The sequence below is a fragment of the Mus pahari genome, chromosome 7 (genome assembly GCF_900095145.1).
Source record: "Mus pahari chromosome 7, PAHARI_EIJ_v1.1, whole genome shotgun sequence".
In the NCBI taxonomy this organism is placed as follows: Eukaryota; Metazoa; Chordata; class Mammalia; order Rodentia; family Muridae; genus Mus; species Mus pahari.
Genome location: NC_034596.1, coordinates 14,131,496 through 14,149,431, shown reverse-complemented (window position 1 = coordinate 14,149,431; position 17,936 = coordinate 14,131,496).

The window sequence follows — 17,936 nt, the reverse complement described above, 5'->3', positions numbered from 1 at the left end:
ACACACACACACACACACACACACACACACACATACACAATACATCTTGGGTCTGAGGCTATATAAATCTCACAGCCCACCCCAATAATGTACTTCCTCCAGTAAACCTAACGCTCAAAATGTGAGCAAGTAGGAACCATTTCTCATTCAAAGCACAATTTCAGCTTTTTTTACATGGGTTTTTGGCGTTGAATTCAGGTCCTTATGCACTTTAAGTGTCTGAGTCTTCCTTCCTGCCCTAGCTACACCTTTAGTTCTTTTCAAGGCTACCTTAAATACACTTTTAGTTCTTTTCCTTTCAGGGATGCCCGTGATCACCTTTGTCCCAATGGTTCTCATTAAAGGAAGGAAAAAGGAATTCCATTTAATGTTTTCTTTTGCTCTGAGCAGCCCTCAAGGCTCCCAAAATTTTGTTGTCAGTGGCTTACTTAGTCCATAGACTGTCTCACTCTGGGAATAAACAAAGTCCCTGGGTTCTCTAAAAGCAAGCAAATTATCAGAGAAGTCAAATCTTGGCATAGTGTCCTGGCCTTCAAGACAAGATGTATGTCTTGGTTACAGGCATACATCTCAAATTCCTTCCAGAGCTAAAATGTCTTGTGTGGATCCTCTCCATCAAGTGACAACTGACAGCAATATGAACTAACAATATGAACTAACCAGTACCCCCTGAGCTTGTGTCTCTAGCTGCATATGTAGCAGAAGATGGCATAATCGGCCATTATTGGGAAGAGAGGTCCCTTTGTCTTGCAAACTTTATATGACCCAACACAGGGGAATGCCAGGGCCAAGAAGTGGGAGTGGGTGGGTAGAGGAGCAACAGCGGGGGAAGGTATAGGGAACTTTCGGTATAGCATTTGAAATGTAAATAAAGAAAATATCTAATAAAAAAAAAAACATAAAAAAGTGACAACTGACAACCAGCTGATGCTGCCAGCCATAAGGCTATCTCATTCATATCCACCCCTCCAGTCCCTCTCTGTGGGTGAACTCACTAGAGCCTTGGGCCCTCTCTTCACCATCAAGCCACAGTGGAGAAAGTGTGGATTGAGTTCTCTGCTGGCTCCTTAAGGGGAAGTCTTTGAAGAAGCCCAGTGTGAGTCATCTGTAATTGTCATGACTCACAAGTCAAGTTCAGAGACCAGGCTTCCTCTAGTACGCATTGTCCCATCAATAGCCTGAATTGGCCAATAGTTAATTTGCAAATTGCAGGACTCAGAAAGGCGAGACAGGGCAATTAATGCATTATATATATATTTTAAAGGCGAGGTAAGACTATTCAATTCTCATTCATTACGCCTGTGAGACAATCTTTTAATCTCCTCCCTCGGGGCTTAAGAGAGTCAGTAGTCATCTCAATTCCCTCTTCTGTTCGCTGATGCTCATAGGCCTTGATCATAGGATTCTTACTCTTCCTGGTTCCCTGAGGTCAGACCATGTTGTTTCAACAGGACACCATCTTTCTAAGAGATTGTCACCTGTGCTCTATCTTAGCTTCTTTTCCTGCTACTGTGATAGGACATTCTGATAACAGCAACTTGAGAGACAAGGTATTTATTCTGGATCAAAGTTCAAGGGCACAGTCCATTATGGGGAAGTCAAGGTTTATAAGGCTGCCCATATCACATTCACAATGGGAAAGCAGAGGGTGATGAAAGTGGAGCTAAGCTCAAGTTCTCCCTTTTACAGTTTTCTGGGCCCAGAGAATGGCCCTCTGGACAGGAAGATGGATCTTCTCACATCAGTTAAAGTAATCAAGATAATCCCTGTGCTGGGCGTGGTTGTGCACGCCTTTAATCCCAGCACTTGGGAGGCAGAGGCAGGTGGATTTCTGAGTTCGAGGCCAGCCTGGTCTACAGAGTGAGTTCCAGGACAGCCAGNGAGCATGCAAATGAGGGTATATAGTGAGCACCAATCATAGAGTGACACATTCCTCTTAGGCCTATTTAAGCAGCACCAGTTTTCAGGCTCAGGGTCTTTTCACTTCAGCAATAAAACCCGTTTAAAAAGGTCTGCAGAAGGATCCTGTTGTGGCGCGTCTTTCTTGCTGGCAAGTTAGGCGATCGCAACAAGCTACTTCCTGAACCAGCCAAGAATCAAGAGGGAGACCTTGTCTCAAAGGGAAAAGAAAACCAGACATGCTTATTGGTGCTTCAATAGGTTGCATAAATTTCCCGAGGCATGTTGATCACATTAATCAAAAGTAAAACATCTTTCCTTTTATATGGGAACCTCTGCTAGAAATAAATCTCATGACTATACGCACTACAATTTGTTAAGATAACTATATGAAGTCTTGACTTATATCAGAAAATGTTTGAAAGGCGGGGAGGGGGACCCAACAGGGAGTAGACTAAAATGTGTCCTGTGACGGGAAACGAAACAGACAGTAAAGCAAGGTCTGTCTGGGCTGCCTAGCAAAACTGTCTGAAAAAAATAACAGTGCAAGGTCGGGTGGTGCATGCCCTCAATGGGAGGCAAAGGCAGGGGGATTTCTGTGAATTCCAGACCAGCCAGGTCTATTCAGTGAGATGCAGGTAAAGCCAGGACCTCATAGTGAAGTCGTGACTCCAACAACAGGCTTTTTTCTTTTTTTAAAATCACACTGTAATCAAATTCTGCTTGAATATTAAAAACCTCATTTATTTCACTTTTTAAGTGGTATTTAACACCTTGTTAGGTTATTTTCAAATATCCCTAATGTTTTTTGTCTTGTTTTTGTTTTTTGAGACAGGGTTTCTCTGTGTAGTCCTGGCTGGCTTCAAACTCAGAAATTTGCCTGCCTCTACCTCCCAAGTGCTAGGATTAAAGGTGTACCCCACCACTGCCTGGCATCCCTAATGTTTTAAAACATTGCAGGAAACAATCCTGGCTGGGCAGTGGTGGCCTTTAATCCCAGCAGTTGGGAGGCAGAGGGGGGCAGATCTCTGAGTCTGAAGCCAGCCTGGTCTACAGAGTGAGTTCCTGGACAGCAGGGGAACAATTGCATGGTAAATGACTGAAAATGAAACTGCGTCTGCATCTCACCCACAGAGCCTGCAAAGCTTTCCAACTTAACCTGAAGCTTCGTGTAATCCTAACCTACATTTAAAAGGATGTTCACATTGGATGTGGTGGCACTTGCTTGCAACCCTTGCACTTAGTAGGTCAAGAACAGAGGGTCCCCAGTTAAAAGCCAAACTAACTTCAGGCAAGACCTTTTATAAGGACAACAATGGTGTTAGGTTACCTCTTTAGGGCCTGCATCATCTCCTGTGACAGATGTAGCTTCTTGGTCTGTTGAGATAACTCCTTGTTCTACCAAGTTGTATCCAGACATGGGAGCAGAGACCATATATAAAAGACACAAGTTAGCTATGAGAGACTAGCAGCAGAGAGCCTCACTACAGCTATCCATCTGAAGTCAGAGTATTTATACTATTTTTGAAAAGTTTAACATTGGTTATCTATTATTACTATTTACTTATTTTGCATATTCCATAAGTAGACAATATCCACAAGTATCCAGCCCTCAATGTAAAAAGCAACTGAGGTGTTAGAGAGAGGAAGGCTCAGTGGTTTAAGCCCTGGTTGCTTTTGCTCACGGCCATCCTAACTTCAGTTCCCGGGAACACGATACCCTCTTGGGTAGCAAGCATACATGCAATACACCCATATATAGATAACACATTCATACAAATAAAATTAATCTAAAGAATATAAAAACCTTACAAAGTCTAAGCCCTGCCCTGAGCCGGGCGTGGTGGCGCACGCCTTTAATCCCAGCACTCAGGAGGCAGAGGCCGGTGGATTTCTGAGTTCGAGGCCAGCCTGGTCTACAGAGTGAGTTCCAGGACAGCCAGGGCTACACAGAGAAACCCTGTCTCGGAAAAACAAAACAAAACAAAACAAAACAAAACAAAAAAAGATAGTCCCCTACAGGCATGCCTAAGAGGGCCCTATTTCCCAGATGACTCTCTAGTCTACCAATTGGCAATTAACAGTTACACCCTCTCAACTTGCCTCACCACTTAGCTGACTGCCAATCAAAAAATGAGCCCTAAGAGCCATTCTAGTTACTTCATAGTTTCTAAGTTTATTTAGTCTTCAGTTCTTGTCTTCTTGTCTTTTCCTTCTGATGCAGGTTCTCTACCTCTTGAGTTTCTTGGATTGCATGTACAATATAGTGTTATCCACCAGATCATTCTGCCTTTAAAAAGAAGACATGTCAGCTGAGGGTACAACAGAATGTGATCTTATTTGGAAGTTGGGCTGATGCAGGTATAATTTATATGATGTCACTCTGGACTGGGGAGGATTCTTCATTTAGCGTGACTGGTGTCCTTATTTATTTATTTATTTTTTTAAAAAGAGCCACATGGGGATAGAGTGCCCAGGGACAAATGTGCAGACAGGGTAGCAGGCAATGTGGATGCCAAAATGTCTAGAAAAACCATCAGAAGAATCAAGGAAAGTTTCCCTAGAGGGGTTCAGAGGGACAATAGCCTCAAAGCCGTTGTGATCTAATACTCTAACCCCCAGGCTGGATGTAACGTATGCATTTCATCGTTTCTGGCCATCCAGTCTGTAATGTGAAGTTAGAGTGGGTCTAAGACACAGTGCTATGGCAGAAGTGCTCTTTCCTAAGGCTGGAGCTGAAGGATAAGAACAGAACTATACAGCAAATGTAAAGTTAGACAGGATTTAAAATATTCCCTCTTTGTGAAAGATATGTCTTCAAGTCTCATATCTCAATGCAGGTATACACTTTGTATACATCTGGACAAACATCAGGAGTCCTTGACAGATGTCAGAGATCCACAGTCTGAACTACCAAGAGATAAGGAGCCTGAGTTCACAAGAGTGAATGGGGATAGCCTGAACCAGGAGATTAGGTTTAAGAACTCTGGCTATGAGGCTCACACAGTAATGTCTTGGCCAGGCACATTCAGACATGAAATAGGCAGAAAAGGAGAATGATTGAACTTAGTGATGACATAGCCTACTGGGTTAAGAAAGGCACCCAGAAAGAAGATATGTACGATACTGATGGATGCAGGGACTTGACGAGACAGGGATGGGGATGAAGAACTCCCTAGATGTGGAGATCGTGCAAGTAAAAGCATGTGGGGAGAAACAGAATGGTACATGAGGTCCAGTGAAGAAACTCAGCTGGTAAGAAGAATGGTCCAACACACCAACTCTTTGGGGAGCATCAGGAGACAGAAATTAAGATCTTTAATCTCCCTGTGGCTTGACTGACTTTGGAAGTCTTAAAGTCTCTCTTCCTTCCTCCCCATCCTTCTGAGTCTCCTCTCCTCCCCTATTGCCTCCTGCTCTTTATTTCTCCCTTTCTACCCTTGTCTTTTTCCTTCCTCTGTCCATTTCTTCATTACCTCACCCTCTCTCCATCCCTCTCTCCCTTTCTCTCTCTCTCCCTCCATCACTGCCCCTCCTCTCTAATTTTCCTCTCTTCTTTACTTCCTATCTTTCCTTTCCCCTTCCCTCCCCTTCTTTTTGCCTTCCTATTTTCATCTCCTTCTCTCTTTTTTCCCTGTATTTCACTCTCATCCTGCTGTCTTCCCTCCCACCAATATTTAACACAAATGCACTGACTGTGTGTGTCCCCAGCCCTTTGGTGAGCTAGAGATACAGAATTATTTCCCACAGTTTCTGCTTGGAAGGGGTGCTCATAGAACACTGCTTTGCTGAGAGCCTGGGAGCTAAGGATTGGGAATACAAAGCCTGCCCTATGCTTGACATATATCCAGGAAACATAAACAGCACGTATTGACAGGCAAGCATGGTCCAAGGGTTTTTATACACATGATCTCATCATTGCGCTAACTGGGGGAGTGCTTATTATTTTGTCTAATGTACACATGAGACTTAGAAAAAGTAAAGAAACAGTTCCAGTCACACAGATAGTATGTGGCAGAACTCAATTCCCATGTTCCTAACCTTTTATTTGTGCTCTATATACCAAGTAATTGAATCCGCACAGTCTCACACAGGCATAATGATTTGGATAGCCATGGTGTTTTTTTCTGGGTGCTTTGTAGCCATTAAATTCTCACTCTGTCTCATCTCTCTATATATCTGTCATATGTATTATTCATGCATGTATGTATGTATAGATAGATAGATGGTAGATATGCTTAAAACAAAGCCAATTCTTCCTGAAATTCCATCCTTTTCCAAAGGGAGTCATTTCTACTTAGAGACAAACACTTGTGACAGAGCAGGTCTTCCATGGGCCACATGCAAACCTTGTCCCTAATTCAGCACAAAGGGACTGAGAGACACACCAACTAAGAGCGATAACGGCTAGCTGCAAACATACACTAAAACACACGAATCTCATCTCCTGCCTCTGCTGGATGCATCTCAGGAATGTGGGAGGCTAGCATGTCAGATAGGCAATTACTGGCCGGACGCAGCATTGCATAATGGGATGATGACTGGGGCTTCCTGCTTCAGCGCGAACGCGGCCAGCTTGCCAGAAAGGATTTATCTTCCCAAGAGAAACATGCCAACTTTAGGAGGATATGAAGTAACTGTTATTATGGGAAAAAAAAAGACAAGCTTAATTTGAAAATACTCAAGGTCCCTTTCAGCTTGTGCTCTGTCTGCATGTCCTCCTCCTCCTCCTCCTCCCTGCCCCCAGTTCTATCTTCTGGTTTTCTTCCTTGCGTGTGACCAGGTCGCTGAGAGTCCATCTTTATATTTCTGCGGCTTTGTTGCCATACTTGCCTTTTCTTCACCCCAGTTCAGTGTTGAAGAGAAGGGTCTTAATTCTCCACAGACAAAAATCCATGGTGCTGATAAAAATAAAAATGTGTCTGCAGTGTTTTTGTGTAGGAGGACCTTGCAGACCGAACATTAGTTAGAAGAGACTCAGTTACCTAATATACAACATCCTGGTAGGTCTTTAATGATAACTAAGCAATCTAACTGACCATAAACCTTCCCCAGCTGGCAAATGTGCTCACAGTAGGTGCTCTGTAAGTCCCTTGGCTACCATAGGCTCCTATGAAACCTGGACTCACCTCCTCAGTGTGCCTGATTTGCTGCATGGAGGGAAAATAAAATCCTTGCACAAAATTAGATAAAAGAGTAACACCCAGAGCTCTTATAGACATCCCTGATTAATGACTTTCTCCTCACCTGGGTACGGATGGTAAAATACAGGATAATAAAGTCACTGGCTCAGAGGTTCCCAGCATCATTAAGCACCTTTGCCACTAAAACGTCAGTATTTCCAACTCTTCATTTTACTTTCTAATCATGCATCCTGCTCCCTTTCCTCCTGTGAAATTATTTTTATTACAGTATATAAACATGGCAGCTAAGCAATTAAGGATGCACACAATGTAAATGGATATACAAAATCCGCATTTATAGAGAAAGTCTCAGCAAGTAATTATTATTGTCTAGAATGGCCATGTGTCATAAAGCATCTGTATCATTTACTACCCAGACTAGCGACTTGAGTTCAATTCTAGGAACCCTCATAGTGGAAAGAGAGAACTCATTCCTGCAAGTTGTCCTCAGACCACCACAAGGGTGCCATGGTACACTTACGCCCCACCAATCAATCAATTAATGTAATTAATTCACACATACACGCATACACACTAATGAATAAAATTATAAAAAAAAAACATTTTATTTTGAAAAAAGAAGACAGAAAAATATATGGCGGCACTCCAAAGTTCATTAAATTAGAGTTTACTGTCTCATAAAAATCCTGCTCAGAATTTAAAGGGGTCAAGATAAGTTTCATTCACATCTTTCTGAGCGGTTAAACACTTGGGAATAAGCAAGTGAGTTAAGAAGCACTTTCTTACCTCTCAGGGATTCTTGTGGTGTTCCATTGTTTGATTTTTAAGGACAAAGGTCAAGTTCAGAGAGGGAAACACAAATTCCCCAAGGCCATTTTGAGCAAAGGAAGCAGGAAGTTGCAGGGAAAGCTGATGCCCATCTGCCTGACTCCAAGTCTCTTCCCCTTTTACCTCCTTCATTCTTCATCATGGATCATCGGGTCTTCCAGGTTCAGAAGAAAGCTAGAACTTCCTTCATTTTCATCATAGAGCTCCTTCTATTCAATGAGCTCAAAATTCTGAGGGCCTGGAGATATACCTGGTGAATTTTACATCATCACAGCGAGATTTACCCACACACTAGGATTCCTCATAAATACCCATAGCCACTGCAATCAAAGTCCCAACCTTCATGTTTTCTTTCCAAATAGCATCTATTCTTCCATCATCCCAAGATAATTAACAAGGTTTAAATGTGGAAAGCAATGATCTCTGGGTAACAGAGGGTGTCAATCACTTTCCTTGATTATCCATGTGGCATTTCAGCATCACATAAACCTTCTTTGTATTTGATGGTGACTAAGCCACAGCTCATTAGGTTTCATCTTATGTTCATCAATAAAATAACCATGAGATAGACATTGTCAATCCCTAACTCCTCGTGACCGAGTTCCCCTTTGAGTCCTGAGATTGAAGTGTGGATTGAAGCCTGAGATCTGAATGTGCTTGGCTGACAAAATCTGTGTCACTGCTGTCCTGGCAAGCCTTGGTGTCAGGCAGCCTTCAAGCATCCATTGTCACTACCACGGGCTCACCATCTATGGGCCCCATTTTGGCCCTGGTTTGGGTGTTGAGGACATACCTGAGCCTAGTTTGAGTTTCTGTGGCCTTGTGGGAGAACCTAAGCCTGGCTCGAGGTTTGTGATCTGTCTCAGTCACTTCCTTGACTCAGCAAGACCTGTTTAGCCCTGCCTCTGCCCTGCAATTGCTGATGTAGAGCTTTGCCATTGGCCCTGTCAGTCCTCTGCCACCCTTCCCCACCTCCCATGTCATCTTACCCCACCAAAAATCCCCCTCCCTATGGTCTGAACTTATATAAAAGAGAGTTTGATCTCATAGAGTTGAGTTTCTACTTCGACAAGACTCCTGGCTCCGTGTGTTTCTTTTGGGCCTGGACGCTCGCCATCTGCTCAGCCCCAGAGAGACCCTGGAGGGACCAGGATCTCTCTCCTCTTGCCTGGACCTGCAGGCAAGGAGCCGGCAACCATCCATCTTCTTCCTTTTCCCTTTTCTACTTTCCTTTCTTCTCTGTCTGTCTCTGCTTCTGTCTCTATCTCCTATCCTTTACTTCCCTTTCCTCTCATTGTCTTCCTTTCCTCTCTCTCTCTCTCTCTCTCTCTCTCTCTCTCTCTCTCTCTCTCTCTCTCTCTTTCTCATATATTTGATGTCAAGCCTAGTGACCTGAGTTCAGGTCCTACACATACCCCCCCCCCACACACACACATTTCAGAGAGTTCAAGTAATTTGCCCAAGATCACAAGCCCAGGTACAATTCACATTTAGGCTTGGCTGCCTGCAAAAGCCAAAGCTTTAATTACTTCAAACCCCTTGTAGTTGGCTACCTTCTAGCTGGCCACCTAGCATCGACATCCGTTTAAACCATATTTTTCTTGTTTCTGTTTTATGGTATCTTGAATCTCCCCTGTGGCTACACTGAGCACAGCTATTACAACAGATTCCACCAGAATCACGCATTTTTCTGGTTTCCCTTCTTTCCCCATCTCTTAACGTCCAGTTTTAGTGTTTCATGTCTAAGATCACAGGACATCTTAGATCCAAAAGTCTCAGAGTTAAAGCAGTTTCCATTAAAACAATAATCATTCACTTGATTCCTAATAAATCTCTTGTCTCAGAACAGATGACTCAAGGAAGATGCAACCACTAGTTCTTCGAACAGCAGTTTATTCAGCAAGCTTCAATCTTCATCTCCCTCTTCATCCCCCACGTACCCCGGGAAAAACCCAATATATATGCATTCACACCAACCAATCACACCAGGAAAGGTAGCTTTGCCAGGTGAGCGAGCTCAGCCAATGATCAGCAGGGATAACAGNAGCAGCCAAATAAGGACTTGTTTATTATAAGAACTCTCTTCCTGTAGGCGCCATGTTGGGGTGCAGCCCCAGGGGCTGTGGCTCCCCACAGATGACTTCACTGAAAAGTTACCTACTTAATTAAGTTGATCCTCACTGACACTGGCCATTCCAATTCTACTCACAAAAGACCAACTTACTGAGCAATCTTTGGAAACACCTACAAGCAGATCCTGGAGCCCCAAGTCTACAGAAACCCCCCTCATGTTTCGTAATGTGATTTTACGCCAACCCCAGCTCCATGTTACTCTAATCCTGCCCACAAATGTTGTTGATCATTGGACCCAATGTCAGCATTTGGCCTGCTTGCAACCATTAAGACCTCTCTAACTACCCGGTCCCCGTCCATCTTTCTTTTGAAGGGGGAGGTTGGTGTGTCTCAGTTTCCTCAAAGATTAAAGCCTTCCATCTTGGAATCATACAGGAAGCCCCTTAAATCCAAGAAGTAAATAATTCAAAAGCTTCAGCAAATCCATGAAATGGACCAGAATTACAAGTTACCCACGACCCGTAACCCATATATATATACACACACACACACACACACACACCTGCTTGAGACACTGTTGGACTACCTGGGCTGCCTATAAGAGGCCCACCCAAGTGGAGTCACCTAGAAGAAAGCAACCAACTAGCCACGGACCCAGAAGAGGCTCTGACCAACTGTGCTGTCTGGAAAGGCTACTCTGGCTTGGATCCCAGAATCATGACTATGGGGAGTCAAGGGTATGAAGAAAGGACACATACACAGACACACATACAATGGAGTGGGATCATTTTGGGTTCCTCAGCTACTGCAACCTGGAAACTCAACATGTTATTAGGTATGGTACTGGAGAGGTAGCTAGTCTCAGAAGGAAATCATTGCAGGCGAGCAGTCTCTGGCTGCAAGAATGGGGAAGAGATTGCTGCGGTACATTGTCTTTGCACACACACTGAACCGTCATCCATAAATAATCAGACACCCGAAGAAAGCATTGTCATTCATCTTGAGTTTGGCCCATATGGATAATGGCTTTGTCAGTTTATCATGGGTCAGGTTTTCTGGGTCCTCAACAGCGAGTGCCTATGTCAAAATATACATTATCTGAGGACTTCACCCATTCAGGGATCCCTCCAGTGCTCCAGCATGTTGAGCTGCCTGGAGGCTGTGCTATGAGCTCTAGGTTTCCAGCTTTGATGAGCTGTCACTCATGCTGGAGTGTGGGCTTTCAAGGACGAAGCTGACTTTGAGTCTTTTCTGTTCCTGTAAGTGAGCTAATTAAACTCATTGGTTCACCAAGTTGGACTGTGGTGGCATCCATACTTTGATCTGTCCTTGGTTTCCCGTCTGGAGTGAGTCAATATTTGTCCATATCTCTCTAGGAATAATGCCACCCAACAAGTTCAAAGCTATTTATTTATTTTTTTAATGACAGAAGAAACTCAGTATCTTATTTCTGACACTGAGAAACAAACAGTTTTAAATCCTTCCATCTAAGAGGAATTTCTCAGAAAGAAAAGATGAGGCCCACCTAGGATCTCTGCTCTCATAGGATGCTACTGAGTTAGTTTGATATACAGAATTTGTTTTTAACCTCTCTAGGCACTATCCCTCTCCATACTCTAGAAATGAAATTCGTTCTCTGGGTCCTTTGCAGGATAAAGTTAAGGAAAAGTGGAATGTCGGACTGGATTGGAAGCTTAGGGCTAGTGCAAATAGAGACGTAAAATACAGACAACACAGGGGTCATCATGGTGGTTGGAGGACAAGACATGGCAGGGTGCGATTTCAAAAGAGCGAGTATCATGAGATATGTGGAAAATGAGTTATATATAAGGATTTTTAGGACTGTGGAGAGGAGCTCAGGTCCTGGCTGATTGACCCATTCTCTAATTCCTGGGGAGTCTGTTCATTGCAGAGAGGCCGTGCAAGAGACACAGCTTCCCCTCCTTGCTCTGAATTCACTACTTCCAGAATGTTTACAGAGGCTTCAAGGAGTGAACCGAGTTATTAAAAGAGTAGCAATTAGGGTGGCCCATCCCAGCAATTTAAAGTTTCCTGTCTCAGGAAGCATGTGGAGGCCAGGGGAGGGGAAAGGGAGGATGCATTCCTGTCTCTTGATTGGATCTCCCCTAGATTCCAATTTCTGCCTGTAGAAGCAGGAGGGAGGGGAAGGTTGCTTAGTGCCAGCTCCGCTCCCCAAGGATGAACATGCCTCCACAGATGTTGCAGCAGCTGGTTGGGCCATGCCTCAGAGAAGAGTCTTTAGCTCCCTTATTTTGGGGATCCTGGCTTAGTCTTTGAAGGTTTTTTTTTTTCTTCCTACCTACAGAAATGAAGCTGTCCTGGAAGCTGGTTGAGGAGTCAGGTCGTGCACCTTGGCTGCAGGGAACATGTAAATAGAGGCTGCCTGGTGATTTACAGCTGCTGTCCAAGAGGGCTTCTCCAAACACCAGCTCAGCCCAGCAATGAGAATGCTCTCTCTGTCCCCTTTAGACCTGCTCCAGTGGGGAGTGGGGATTGCTTTGTTCTGATGCTCTTGGCCTCCTCTCCTGCAGCCTGGAAGGGAGTTGCCAAGTTCATTTCTTCCATGCAACCTGAGCTTCCGAGTGAAGTCTAGAGAGAAGGGTTTCTGACAGGCACACTGGAGTCCGTCCTAGGAAAAAAAAGACTCTTTTTTTTTTTTTTTCCTGGTAGGAAGTTACACAATGCTGGGTAGGCCCTGTGACCTGTGGTCACAGTTCTCCAGAATCCCAAGGGGCCAATCCAAGAAAATGCTCATGTTTCTAGCCTTACAATTTGCATTCTCCCCAGAGAACTTCATTTCTCTGACACTGCACAGCAGCACTTGGTGCAAGTCAAGGGCCCCAGGTGCAGTGGGGACAGCTGTTATTTGAGGCATTTGCCCTCACACACACTATACACACACACACACACACACACACACACATAAATATGTATATATATGTATATTCATAATATTACATTATATACATATATACACATATATGTGTGTGTGTGTGTGTGCATGTATGTATGTATGGATATGTGTATATGTATGTATATATGTGTGTGTGTGTATGTGTGTGTATAATTTCATCCTGGCTTGCAGTTCCCAAAGACAATTTCACTGACATCTGCCAGTGTTCAGGTCAGCTTTGGGCTGAGAAGATGACACTTGACTTTGATAAATTGACATTTCATTTGAATCTAACATAATTGGCAGAAAGCAGGGACACGAGCGAGCACCCCAAAACATTCAATGCAATGCTCTGGGGCTGTTTTCTTTTCTTTGGAGTATTTTTCTTTTTTTTTTTGAGAGAGAGGTTCTGTTTTTCTTATGACCATCTTTTTTCACCCAACTTTTTTAATAGTAAGCCCCAAAAGAGTACTTCAAAAAAAGTATAAGAGTAACACTTTAGCAGCAACCCTATACAGGTTCCTTTCTACAGCAAGCAAGATTTGGGAGCCTCCCTTTCTGATCCCTGCACCCTCTGCTTTGGTGGAGGGGGTGTTTGTGGTCGGGCTTCAGTCCTGGGCATGGATAGTGTGGGCGGGCTTTTCACCTAGAAAGAACACAGGGCTCTGTTTCCCAGGTTGATGTTCTCCCCAGGAAGGTGAACAACTGAAGGACAAGCCACATCTTGAGCCAGGAGGGGAATGCACACTTACTTTACCTTCCAGCAGTGGAAAGTCTCTTTTGTCCCTGAAGAGTAGAAACTTCCTCCCACCTTCAGGAATTCTACTACATTTCTTCTGTACTATAGGGCTCCTGTTGTCCACACTGTCTTCTTACACATCTTGTTCATGCTAGTCTTCAATAGCAAACATGAACAAAACACAGTGCAACTGACAAGAAATTTAAACTGGTCTTCTCCCCCCTAGAGTTCAGGATTGCTTACAAGCAACACAAATGTCCACACTTTCACACATCTTCTTCCTGAGGATCACCACAGTTCCTAGCCTTCTGCTTCTAGTGTTCAGAAAAGTAGCTTCCTTGGAGAGTAGATAGTTAGGCAGTACTACTGTTCTCTTTCATCTTTCCAGATAACACTTCACTGGGAAACCTCTTCATATGCATGCACACTTATGCACACATTATCATATATGGACATGTATATAGACATGTGCATTCAGATACCCACATAGGCATGCATATACTTACATGTGCACATATTCACTCATGCATATGAGGGTATATACTAACATATGTGCCTATTCATTCACATGTGTTCAAGCATGTCTACCCCACATATTCATTCCCACATGAACACATTTATATGTGCACATATATGCATACAGAAAGATACACATGTGTAATTCTCTGCCTCTCATCTCTCTTTCAGTCTCTGTCTCCGTTTTGTCTTTTTTTCCTCTGTCTCTCTCCCTGCCTCACTATAAGTCAGCATCCTCTGCTTCTTCATTCTGATGTAAATAGTGCTCAAGCCATAATATCTCTATACATCACCCTGGTGTCTACACAAATGCAGTCTTTTCAGTATTTCGGGAAAGGAATTAAAATACAAGATTCCTAACAGACTGTAAGGGTCAAGGATGTAGGGAACAGGGAAATAATTGCCAATAGTGTGTTCTTTTGATTTTATTATCAACATCCCTGTGACCATGGGTGATTATTTCTTTGTATTCTCTACTCACTTAAAATCTGAGAGAACTGAAGGAGATAACGTTTTTGTTCCTAGAAAATGGATTTTTCTTTGTTTGTTTTTGTTTTTGGTTTTTGAGACAGGGATTCTCTGTATAGCCCTGGCTGTCATGGAACTCACTCTGTAGACCAGGCTGGCCTCAAACTCAGAAATCTGCCTGTCTCTGCCTCCCAAGTGCTGGGATTAAAGGTGTGCGCCACCACACCCAGGAGATAACTTTTAAGGTCATTTTAACATTGATATTTATTTCACTTGACCCCGGATTCTTCTTGCTTCCAGTCCATCCAAGAGCTCCACTGAAGGAGACAGAACAAAGCAAGCCTGAAGTTTACAGTGTCAAAAGGACATCAAGAGTATACTAAATAAAGCAAAGCACAGAGTGGCATCTCTTCTTTCTTGGAATTCTTGTCTACAGCACAACATTCCATTACAAGCATGAAAGCCACCAGCATGCACATGGATAGCTGCTGGGGATCATTCATCAGCAGAGGGATGACACTGATGCTGATGAGAACCATAGCCAGACTTCATCTCACACCAGACAGAGCTGCTGTCATCACAAAGATGAAACTGTGAAAAAACAACAAGAAGGGAACCCATGTGTACTGTCAGCACATGTGTAACAGTGTAATCAGCATGGAAAACAGCATGGAGGTACCCTCAAATCTGAAAGCAGAACTACGGGGTAATTCAAAAATCTCACTTCTGGGTTTTTATCCAAAGGCAAGGCAGTTGATATGTGAAAAACAAACCCCCTCCTCCTATGGACTTTGTGACATTTGGGACATGGAGCCAACTCAGTGATCATCTGCATCAAGGGTAGTGATGATAATAGTGGTGGTGATAATGGTGACAGAGGTGGTGACAGTGGTGATGGTGGTGTTTGTGGCAGTGTTGATGGTTATAGTATGGGGTGCATATCTATGGTATGTGTGTGTGTGTGTGTGTGTGTGTATACATGAGTGTGTGTGTGTGTGTGTGTGTGCATGTGTGTGTGTTACCTATCAGCTAGTTAAAATTTGTTTGCTTTATATGGGTATAAATTTAAATCAGACAAGCCTTTGGTGGTCCCTGTTTTCTGAGCACTCAGAGCAGCCACAGAAATTTATGCCCAAGCCCTGGTAGATAAGGGCTCACTACTCTAAGTTTCAAAGCCAAAGACTTAGGGCTGTGTTGTGGTAAATCTCTGCTACCCAGATATGCCCCAGCAATGAAAATACAACACAGTTAATATGATTACATGCTGTGTGCCTAGATTGGGCAGATATACCGCTACATTATCATCTTCCACAGCTTATGAGACCCCTTAGAACTTGCAATTTCTCCAGGCCATGTGCTTCTGCTCAGGTTTTCTCTTTCTTCCTCCTCCTCTCTCTTCCATTTTCTCCTTCTTCTCCCCCCACCCACCTTCTGCTCCACCTTCCCTTTTAACTGCCAAACCATCAGCTCTCCTTTATTTTATAAATTAAGGTGGGAAGCAGGTTTACAGGAAATCACCTGAGTGCTGACTCATTCCTTGTTCACAACCACTCACAGGAGAATGGAATTAATATCAAGTATAATTAGCCCCAAGGTTATCCGCAACATTTTCCCCTTTCTGTCCAATTAAAAGACTATTTTATCTGAGATATAATTGAACATAACTATTACTATTTTGTAATTTATAAAGTACAAGAGACCTAACACCCAGTCCATCATGTGTGTTAATTAAACGGAACCTCTTGTCATCTATCCTTACTTAAAAGACTTATAATTCTACATCTCGCTATGTCTTGGCTTTAGATTGAATGCCATCTGAAAACCATCCTCTCAAAACTGTTCCTCTCAAAATAAAAAGCCTCGGTTGGCTAGGAGACTATGTAGTTTTTCAACCCCATCAGAAATCGAAGAACGACTGATATTAACTGAAAATATATAGGAAACCTAAAACAGCTTCCAAAACTCAGCCAGTCCATAGAGACTGCTGATCACCTGGACAGTCCCTTACTTTAACACGTTGGAGCATCGGTCTTCAGCCTACTGGCCAGCTTCATCTGACAGACTTAGAGAAACAGGAATATTAAGGACTAGCCTACTCTTGTCTCGGCAGAATCAAGCTGTCCTAACCTGAAATTGTGTCCTTTCTTTGGACAGTACTATGTCTGTAGATGAAATGAGGCAATTCTTGCCTAGTGGCTGCTTCACCACAACCAGAGTAACTCAAAAGATGCTCAGTTTCTTCTTTGAATCCAAGACAGGGAAAGCTGTCAGTAGCAGACTGGTCTCAACAACAAGTGAATAAATGACATTAAATGTCACATTCTGTGGACTTCTGACGTTTTTGAAAACCAACTATCTATGTAAAGTAATCTAGACTGTTCTGTTAACTACTCTCAGGCATTTCTAATTAAAATAACTGAGAACACCCTAACAATAAACTCAGAGCCATGAATTTACTATTTCGCCCTTAACCCACAGGCTTAAACATCTCAGATCTACTTATAATAACGTAAATAGAAGGACTGGGTTCAAGCCTTGTACTTCAAAATTTTTAGTATCAAAGAAAACCTATAATAACCACCCCAGTCCCAAAGCTTAGGGAACTGGGACGATGACTCTTCATAACTTCTTCAAGCTGAATATGGGCATTGAGATATTTTAAAGAAAAGGGGAAGGGTAGGGAAATGGGGGAGTTAGTTGGCCTTAAGAAGGCCACACTAATGATTGTATTAGTCTCTGATGTCTGTGTCCTGACTGGATCCAGATGAAACAACAAGATATAAGGAGTTCAGGCGGGTCAGTTCGGCATGTCAGATGATGAAATTCACCAAGGTTGTATATTCTGTAATATATAAATCTCAAAACAAAATTTTAGTATCATCAAGATAAACATTTTGTTTCGTTCTCTAGATTCTAGTTCTCAGGGGGTCCCCCTCTAACAAATCTGATCCATATAACTCTGGAAGTTGTAAGTACCATTCTCACCTTTTCCAAAAACACAAAGATAAAACCCTTTCCCCAAATCAGCATTTCCTTCAGCTGGTAACCAGGAAAACCTGTAGCTTTCCCTCTATCCCAGAGGAACAATAAAACCACAATACTCAAAATCACACACATTTTAGCCTATTTAGGCCTTTCTAATTTCATGTCAGGATTTAAACCCAAAATTCCCGTGTAGCCCACATTAGACAGAATATGAGTCTCCTGCAGACTTTATTATACCATCTTTAAAACAATTAATTCACACTTCTATTTCCTTTTCCTTTCCTTTCATTTTTCCTTCCCTTTCCCTTTTCCTTTCCTTTCCTTCCCTTTCCCTTTTCCCTTCCTACCCTCTCCTCTCCTCTCCTCTCCT